General features: G+C 35.1%; 2 non-coding genes across 2 annotated transcripts; one reads left to right on the top strand and one right to left on the bottom strand.

Annotated features, from left to right (window-relative positions):
- Nucleotides 1-364: 364 nt before the first annotated feature.
- Nucleotides 365-437, top strand: Trnak-cuu. Its single transcript has one exon. It is a non-coding gene; the product is annotated as a tRNA-Lys (tRNA).
- A 5,139-nt stretch (nucleotides 438-5,576) lies between these two features.
- Trnag-gcc lies at nucleotides 5,577-5,647 on the bottom strand. The gene has a single exon. It is a non-coding gene; the product is annotated as a tRNA-Gly (tRNA).
- Nucleotides 5,648-6,355: the final 708 nt, after the last annotated feature.

Raw genomic sequence — 6,355 nt, 5'->3', positions numbered from 1 at the left:
ATATCATATCAGAGGGTAAAATTAAATAAACTCAACGCCACTTGAGATGTGCAGACTAAATTCGCATATATTTCAAATATTTTTTGCACTCCATTTTCCCATGGCACCATTTCGACAGTAAAATTTCTATGTCCTTGTTAAAAACTTGCAGCAAGCCATCTTTATATATTTTTTATTTCTAGAAGCAAAACCATTTTCTTCACCTTCCATGTGCTTTGCACATACGCCTAGTAGTATATTATTGGCGTGTAAGTTCATTGGAGCTTTGGAAAACTTTTGCTTCAGTTCATCAACATCGTTCTTTTTAACATTCGATGTTAGGATTTTGGAACAAAAACAGCTTTGAGCACCTTTTTACATATGTGCCCGGCTAGCTCAGTCGGTAGAGCATGAGACTCTTAATCTCAGGGTCGTGGGTTCGAGCCCCACGTTGGGCGTGCAAACTTTTTTTGCGAAAACATGTTTTCAATAGTATATTTATACTACAATCAGGCATGGTGAAGGGATATTATCAGCAATCCAAGAGCGCTTTGATATGATGCCATCTCTCTATCTGATGATGATCTTGGCGCTTGTTTGGTGACATCTGGGTTAATTTCTGTTTTAAATTTGATATACGGCTATTCTGCCTATGTTCGCATGGTCGATGTAAACGCCATTGACAACTGTAGCATTTTTACTACATGATTCAGCGTATGAATGAAAATACTATGTTTTGTAATCGATAGGGCGTTTGTTCCTATCCTTATCTAGATGAATGCATAGGAACATTCTTTAACCATTCGTTATTTGTCGTTTACCACCAACATATACAAAAAACGTCAGTGGCAGTTACCACGACTATGCGAATATAAGCAGTATACATATATTTCACTCGGCTGAGTTTCATAGTCTGCTATAGAAGTTCCATAAAGAGCAATTCCAATCAGCACTTGCGTTTTACAACCTTGCGATTCTTTCTACCCACATGTTGTCGTTATACTACAAAAAACTAGTAAATCTGAAACACCCCTCAAATGGAAGTTTAGATTCTCGCTGCTTTTTTGGTGGTGAAATGTAGACTAAACTCATATTGTTTGGACTTTCTGTCCAAAGAGGAAGAATTCCTTAAAAATGAATTCCTCTTTAACAAGAAAAGCGTACCAAGAAGCGTACAGTTTCTTGGGACACATCTCACAAGATCTTTTATGAAATTTTATTTAGGCTTTTTTGAATTGTGGTGTGCTTTACGAAAAACTGATATCTGTCTCGACTAATTTTATTTCAATGTCTAATGAAGCAATCTTCCATTTCCTTGAACAAATTTATTTTTAACAATAATGGTAATCCAAACTGATTCAATTATATGTAATTTCTTTATCGTTTATTATGGTTGATATAAAGTGTTTCTACGAAAGCGCTTTATTACTTGATTCTTCTGCCTATCAGTTGCGTTTGTGGCCCGACAGAAATAAAACATATTACGAGTATAGCCGCAAAACAATGGAAGCATTCCACCTATAAACATATGAAAAATTATAATTGATTTGCTCAAAGTACGAATTATCTACTTACGAGGAAAATTACCATCATCGTTTTGCGAAATTTCAAAACCAATTTTTTTTTTGCTCAAAACCGAAGTAATGTTTATGAGTATCTATCTTTGCATTGCACTTGCTATCTGTAATGCAGTAATAGATTTTCATGAGGATATCTTTGAAATTGAACGAAAAAACTGGTTTTTCATTTTTGATGATTGCTGATGATTGAATGATGGATTCTTGAGCCTTACTTCCGTTGATTAATATCCAACAGATGATTTACAATTCTGTTTAGACACCATACGTGACAGCCGGGCTGTTTGTAATGTTTCTATCTAGGCTTTTTGATGCACGGATTGCTCAGATGAGAAGATTTCATCTTGACTCAAGTGAGTCAAAGATGCAGTTCAATAATCGATCAAAGAGCTCTAAGATAATATCTTATTATTTGATCCGTATCTTGCTCAGATGATCGAATGATGAGATGAAATGCAATGCCTGACTACAATCAACTCTCCCTTACTGGATATTTCGTGTCTCGATATCAAATTAAAATATCATGATAAAAGCTAGTTTTCATGGCTACCTTGATGGTGCCTTGGCGGATCGCAGTTGCACTGGTTTTGTGTTCTCATACTCGATACCTCCCTAACTCGATGATCTCTTCAATATCGAGTTATGCCGAGTTGATTGTACATTTATAATACTCTTGTGCGTTAATCTTTAATGTACATTCACAAAATAACAGATTTTTGTTGTAAAAGTTGCAAAAAAATTAGATACTAGTGCTAAGCAACAGTTGGTAGTTTTTGTGTTACATAAATTGTATAACAATTTTTAGCGTGGCAAATTCATGACCGTACATTTCCAGGCGTACTCTGATCATTTCTACGAAAATTTCAGTTTGACAGCAGCCTTGCTGCTTGTTGATTTTCATTTCGCATCCCCCAGCTTTGAGCGACATTTTCCTAATGCCTATTTTTTCCATATGTAAATGTATACAGTTTTCCACATATTATAAATACACGTAAGGCGAAGTATAGGCCGTCATTGAAATTTGTACGCGTCGTTGATGATAGTTGCTAAATCATGTCACAATATAGAATTAATGGTAATCAGTTGGTATTGCAATGACGTAACTGAAAAAGCATCAGCATGTAAGCGCATATAGTGATAGTTTTCCGTATCAATCATCTCTCGTCTCGTCTTATCACTTTGAAATTGCAAGCTGAATTGTCAACATGGCTGTCAAAACGAATAACGGGCTACTTAGCCAAACTGTTCCAGGACACACATTTTCCTACATATGTATTCTTTTCCAGAAATCGCACACAAAAATTTAAATTTTCAGCCTCGCCTGAAAATTTTTTTTTTTTTTTTTTTTTTTTTTAATCTTTATTTGAGTGTATTTTAACACACGAGGGCTAGTTCTACACTTCTCGCCTGAAAAATGAAAATTTTAGCCTCGAACTGAAAATTAAGAAGCAAGGATCATCTACAGACAAACAAACATTAAACTTAGAATAAATTGCGGTTGAATTGCCGCAATATCATTATCGTCCAATTAAGGACATATAGGAATGAATCCCTGTCATGGCAGTGGACATGGCCTCCTCACACCTACAAACACAAATGCCAAATATTTTGATTTTTTCTTAATTTATTTAACTTACCTGCCATAAATTATTGCTAAATCACTAACCCAATGACGGAACACATTTATTTAACTATTACTATTATTCAATAAATCATTTCCACTCCTAATCTTCCAATCCGTGGTCATTTCTAAATTGCAGGGTAAGATTACACACGGTTGTTTACACTTTCATGCACATCAACTAGGATCAATTTCCATTAAAATACTTTTAAATTCACTCACCGTTGCTCGTTTAGTACAATTTACTTGCAATCATCATATTCGTAGCAACTCGCACAAGATGATTTCCTCGAAAAAATACATAAAATTAGGCAGATTAGTGCCAAAAACCATCACCTAGTCACAAAATTTGCCTTTTTGTATTTTTCTATTTTTCTGGTGCGCGGTGATTCTTTTTACGCTGTCAGTGCTGCCAAAGCTGTTTGTTTTCCTCTACGAAATATTTTAAGTCAAAGTGAGAATAACGCTATTTACAAAAACAATAGGTTGCGAGAGCAGCTATTTTATGCAAACTAGCTTTAACAAATGAGAATAATCTTATAGATATTAAGTCGTAGGCGATCGAAAAACCTTGAAATTCAACTGTTCGTTTGAAGGAGTGTGGTGTGCACTACAATTATTGGCCTTTTTATTAAAGTTTTTGTTCATTAATCATGTTTTCTAATATTGTTCACGTGAGTAATGAACGATCTATTGTGCAAATATATAGTATTTTCTTTTTCAAGAAATTTTTACTAATATTCGTTAATACTTCCGTATGGAAAATATATTGGCAACCATGTTCCAATACTTTATACTTCTACAAGACCTGTATTATACTCGTATATATGTGTTGATACACTTTGTATGTATTGGCATTTGTGGACTTGAAGGAGTTTCACCTTAAGATCAATCACCAAGTGTTGTTAATATGCGAACAAAAATGATTTAAGCACTATTATCAATGACACAATATATTACAGGTCGGACTCGATTATCCGGGATTCGATTATCCGGAATTTTAGACTCGATTATCCGGAATATATGTTTTGATATTCTTGTTTTTCAGTTTTTATGCATAATTTTGAGATAATTTAGTATTGCAATATACAATATACAATACTTCTCAAGACCTCTATTCCCAGAAATAATTTCTGGCTACGCCACTGCATCATATAAATAAAACAACGAAAAAAGATAATATTTCAGTTCTTTTATCGCAGATTTTAATTTTTCTTAGTGATTCGATTATCGAGAGGATTCGATTATCCGGAGTGAAAAAAAAAACGATTCTCCGGATAATCGACTCCGACCTGTATATTAATCTAACGTTATAAAAGCTATTTGTGGGAAGTAAGTGGAGTAATAAGTCTGTTTGTCTGTTTCAAACTGTGATGCTTATGAATAAGCTAATAAGCCATTTTACGAAGCCTGGTCAAATGACAGGAGACCTGGGATTTTTCAATCATCGGCGTCAGTTTTCGCGATGATGATGGTTGATGACTGTGCGCATTTCTAGCGTAGCTTTTCATCCAGGCGAAAACTTAAATGGAGAAAAATTATTAAAATATTTTTGATCACAAAAGTGCTTTTTTATGTGCAATATGGGTAACAAAGAGGTAGCTGATACAATAACTAGGTGTAATGTTGCAGTAACGAACTTTTTTGGATCTCATTTTTGTCATTTTCTCCATGTCCTCGTTTGGTAAGACGAGGCGTTATTGAAAATCACGCTGGATTTAATCCCAGGTCTCCTGTCTATTGACGCCGTTGCGGCGATCAGCTGTTCCGAAACGTCTCGTAAAATGGCTCATACAGCACTGGCGTTCTACGCATATTTTTCCAAGGTCCCTAAGGCTTTCATGGTTACAAGTAGACGTAGAAGGGCATAGCCGCCTATGTTATTTCCTTTCTGAACAAACATTTGAAAAGGGCCCAAAAGGTCTTGAGCCTTTTTCCAGAAACGTTGCTGTTGAGCCCTTTTAAGCCGACCCACGTAAACTAACACCACTATCAGGAAAATCAATGTTAGCTTTTCCTGATAGTGGTATTGGTGAGCGTGATCGAGTTGAATGGGGTCCAACAGCGTCATGCAAAGCCATTGTTTATCAATGTCGATGTGCCCTTTTCAAATGTTTGTCCAGCTTTATCCTTTTTTTATAATACTCGTTATTGATTGATGCTTACAATAAGTTCGACATTAAAATGTGTCATTAAAATAAGTCAACAAAGACAACATGGCCTCCTGTGTCACTTGATATTTTTTGTAGTTATTCAACCCATCGATACACCATTTTTTACTTTTTAGTTTAATTTTACAACCGTGATGGTGTTCTCTGGTGTTTTTTTGGATTTTTAATTCCCTTTTACTGAACATAACATACATAATGTCATTCGTGTCATATTCAAAAAGTGATATTTGCATCGCCCGGGAATCGAACCCGGGCCGCCCGCGTGGCAGGCGAGCATTCTACCACTGAACCACCGATGCTTCATATTTATAAAAAAATTATCATGAAATCGGGATAGGTGTATTTTTTCAAAAAGTACGATCGATGAGCAAAATAATTTGAAGGAGTCTTCTACAAAATTTATGTACTCCATCAATCGAAATTTCGTATCTTGATTTTGAGTTAGAGAACCATAGTAAAATGTGGCTTTCATGGCTAACTCGATGGTTCCTTAGATCGCATTTGCACTGGTGTTGTGTTACTCTATGCATCCCTTCAACATTGAGTTATGGATAGTTGACTGTAATGTACTAAATTTGCTTAAAATGAATCAAAATATCTCTTACAGTTCCTTGGAATACTTGAAATACTCCATAGAAAGGGAGATTTTTTCTAAAAAAAAATCGTAAAAATATCTTACTTCCGGTTTAAAGTTTTGGGTAGCGACAACTTTTAAAACCCAATTGTTTGCGGTAGGTAGTTGCTGACCACCAGAAACTGGGAGTTGTTAACAACCTGTACCATAGTATTTTTGTGATCAAAAAGATTTGGAAAAAAAATCTATCATTCACATTATTTGTGACGTACCCTTTACTTACTCTCCATTACAAACACTTACACCCAAACAAATGCTGTTGTTTAAGGTTAGACCGAATCCACGGTAAAATTAAGAATAGGGTCGTAAAGTTTTTGATAAAATATTGGTTGTATTAGATGACACAATAGAGCGTGTTCTTGCCACTACCTTG

Source organism: Aedes aegypti, chromosome 1, assembly GCF_002204515.2.
Source record: "Aedes aegypti strain LVP_AGWG chromosome 1, AaegL5.0 Primary Assembly, whole genome shotgun sequence".
NCBI lineage: Eukaryota > Metazoa > Arthropoda > Insecta > Diptera > Culicidae > Aedes > Aedes aegypti.
This window is presented reverse-complemented; position numbering and strand designations above follow the sequence as displayed.